The sequence below is a fragment of the Elaeis guineensis genome, chromosome 10 (assembly GCF_000442705.2).
Source record: "Elaeis guineensis isolate ETL-2024a chromosome 10, EG11, whole genome shotgun sequence".
NCBI classification, from domain to species: domain Eukaryota; kingdom Viridiplantae; phylum Streptophyta; class Magnoliopsida; order Arecales; family Arecaceae; genus Elaeis; species Elaeis guineensis.
In genome coordinates this window covers 37,290,197-37,293,939 of record NC_026002.2, presented here as the reverse complement: position 1 = coordinate 37,293,939, position 3,743 = coordinate 37,290,197, and the positions used below count along the sequence as shown (strand labels likewise).

Below are 3,743 nucleotides of genomic sequence, written 5' to 3'. Positions count from 1 at the left end.
AGTGGCGGGTAGCCTTTCTCAGAGTTGAGGGGAAAGCTTGATAGAGAGTCTTATCGTGGGCCCCTTTAAGAGCATAAGAGGTCTGAAGTTCTCCAGATAGTCCATTGGGTCGGCAATCCCATCATATAACTCCATCGGCGCATCTTGAATCAAGGTGGCAGGGGCTTATTCATAATCCTTTGGGTGAATGGCAGATCGGTGTGGAAACCCAAGTCGTCATTGGATCACTGCAAGGCTTGCAGTGCGTCGATCTATAGTTGTATCTCCTGGAGCCTTCTTTCTAGGTCATTTTCTTGGGTTGGGCGGTGATGAGGGGAGAGATGGCCTGATGTCGAATCCTTCCTCGAGATCGGAGTAGGCGATCGCTTTCACCTGTGCGGAGATGGGCTGTTGAGGAGGCTAAGACGATTGGCTCCTGCCCTTGGGCTACGGAGAAGTCGGTCTGCCGATCTTTCTCTAACCAATTGTGGATTCTTTGTGGTGGGACGAGGCTTTGTATTCTGGTACATCTTTCTCACTATGGTTGACAGAGCCTGCACCTGTTGGATAAGGCTGTTATATTGGTCCTGGGAGACCACCGGTGCTGCTGGTGGAGGGTTCTCCTGGATCAATGGCGATGATGAATTAGTCGGTGAGACGTTGTTGGCCTACTTGTCGTTGGAGCATTATGATGCATTTGATGCATCCCTTCATGTCTTCATGGTGGCTGGTGGTGAGCTCTCTCCTCTCGAAATAGGACCTCAAAATAAGTCGAGACCCTTTTTCCAGTACCAAATATTGCTCCTGAGCTCCCCGCCTGAGGTCAGTTGCCGAGGTGGTGATGGCCGAGGAAGAGACTACTATAAGAGCTCCGCTCGAATACCTGCAAAAAGTTCTCATAGGTATGTTCTCCGGTGAAGACTCTCTGATGCTCAAGTTAGGTGATGGAGAACAATGAGAAGAAGAGAATAGAGAGTTGAAAACTTACTTTGAGAGTACCAGAGCCTCTTTATTTATAGGGAAGGAGTTAGAGTCGTATTCGTCTCGGAGTCTTGATAATCTTTTGGATTTATCACGTAGATTGATTTGGATGAGATATTTTTCTTTTACAGTAGATTCGATTGCAGAGGAATTTCACTATATCCAGACTTTTTTAATTTAGGAGAGAGAGAGATGGATCTGTCGGTGGAAAGCATAGCTCGGCTACGGATGAGTTGAGATAGATCGTTCAAGGCCGAGGTCCTGGAGATTATGGAGTGCGTGTTGATCTCAGATGATCCAAAATAGATCAGTCGAGGATGAGCTAAAATAGGTTGTCTAAGGCCGAGGAATTAATAGTCGTTGCTGACTCAATGGGTTGTCTGGCAACCTTTATATCTGTCGTATATCCGTAATTTGATGGGCATCTATCTCCCATAGATCGGCTGGAGCCTCAGATGTTACAGTCGAGACTGTCGAGACTGAGATACGATCCACAACACCGTGTATTTCATCTATTTTTATGATGATACCCATACTGCTCCACCGATTCATGAGTTTTGATTGGATTGTTATAAGTTTGACGTGGTATCACCGTTGCAAGGAAAATTTTCTCGTAGCCCACGTCCTCTCGTCCGACTCCGTTCGTTACTTTTGTGTACCGTCTCCTCCATCAGTGACATTGAAAACCTTGCGGGCGTTAATCTTCGGTCATCTGATCAGCCCGCCTCTCTTCTTCTCATCAACTGGGGCTGCCACCGTGACCTCCGGCGAATCTTGGCCCGAAGGCTCGTGTCTTCGTCATAGATAGCCACTGGCCTATCCACCTCCACAACCTCAGTGAGCAGAATGATCGGGTAGTTGCTCTCCACACTCAGGAGGATGAGCACCAGGCTGATTTCGCTTACGATTTTGATGTCTCCACTCTGGCTAATGCGACAGACCTGAACAATGATGAGGAGTCCGTCTGATAGTGATGAACACAGTGATAGTGAGAATGAAGAGGAGGAAGATGGAGGTAACAGAAAACAGCGAAGGGTCTCTCGAGGGTCGCAAGAAGATCCAGTTAGGCTTTTTGTGAAGCTGAAAGCCGAGTAGTACAACTCGTGCATTTTCCATGGAAGGCCTTCTGGTTGTTTGATGTTTGAATTAGCTCATTCTCTTAGAAAGAACACCAATGAGTTACTTTGGTTAGCTTTTGTCTCCCTCACAGATCAGTTTGTGCATGAGAGGCTAACAAATGAGAGGTATATAGTGGGGGTAATGGAACTCGAGCAGCATATAAACAGCTCGGTGACACTCAAGGTTGGTACAAAAATCCAGGCACCAGAAAATTCTCGAATTGCCAATGAAGATAGAACCACGGCTTATGTTACTGAGGGAGTGGAATTTGTTCGATTCAATGCTTTGCTCTTCCTATATAGCTACCAAGTTGAAGATTTGGAGTGACAACGGTTGGAATAAGCTAAAGCTTTTGCTTGCCAGAATGGGTTTCCCTCAGGTGGACTGCCACAAGAAATTTTAGTACATGAGTGCGGAAGTGAAGCAGAAAATGAAGGATGAGTTCGAGCGGTTCTTGCTTGAGTATGGGCTGACAGAGGTCTACTACTGTAGCTTCTTAAGAATGCATGGGTATTGCTCGAAAGTGTCAGCTGCTGATCTAGTGTATGGAGTCACAAGATTGCTTGAAACATTTGTGGAAGCAAAAGATTCTCCCGCCGCCTAGCAATTTTGGGTTGCTTACTCTGCTTTGTCTTTGAACAATATTGATCGGCTTCGCAAGGGAATGCAGAGTGCAATTGAGATACAGAGGGCCATTCATAGGCGAGGGAGCTCTGCAATAACCAAAACTGGTTTTATCAGAAGTGGCAGAAAATTTCGCTGGGCAAAGCTCGAAGACCCGGTGGACACCGAGTGGCTGGGTCATCCTCAGGCTCTTACCAAGTTCTGCTACTTTTTGATGGATGCCTTGAAGGAAAGAGGTGCAAAGATGAAGCCTCTGATATGTGCTTGCTTGGTTCAAGAGCCTGACAAGGTTCTGATTGTTGATGTATGTGGCAAGCCATGCCTTGGGGCTATCCAGGGTGGCCCATTTGGAATTGCTTTTAGAACAGCAGCTGAGGAAAAGGGAGCTGAGTATTTTCATGAGTTGTTGGAGTCTTCTTGGATAGTTTTAGATACCGTGGCTGTAAGTTCTTTTATGATAAGATTGATTGAGAAGTTCTGATGTAACACTTGTCCAATATGTAACAGTTTCTTGATATTGGAAGTCTAATTGGATATCCAATTCTTTTCTATGTTATCATTAAAATTCAAGTTGTATTTTTATATATTTTGAAGAATTTGTTTTCCAGAACTTGATTTCTTTCAATTATGTTTCATAATTATGCATGTATTTTGTCAAGGTTCTTTGTTTGCCTTCAGTTATCTGTTTGATTTGTGATGCTTGCATGGTGCTCTACCTTTCGTTAATGAGATCGTTTCATTGATGCTGGGACATGGTGCTTGATTAGGAATTCGTATTGTGAATGGAACAAAAGTTTCTGTCTCTGGACAAGCATTCCTTGCTTGAGCTTGCTGGGGAGGAGTTGAGTTCAGTGAGAATGGTAGTACCATCGAAGGATAAGGAGGTTGAGCATATTCTGGATTCCTTGGATAGGCTTGCATTTCATTGATGAGATCATGATGCAGCGTCCCATCTTTGTGCATTGCTTTGTCCATCCATTGAGAAGGGATGGAGGTTTCTGTTCTAAACTTATGTGAAGTCATTCAATTTAGTTGTAGCG

The 3,743-nt window shown here is 44.9% G+C and overlaps 1 pseudogene; it reads left to right on the top strand.

Annotated features, from left to right (window-relative positions):
• Positions 1-519: 519 nt before the first annotated feature.
• LOC105052419 (uncharacterized) lies at positions 520-3,184 on the top strand (annotated as a pseudogene).
• The last annotated feature ends 559 nt before the right edge of the window (positions 3,185-3,743 follow it).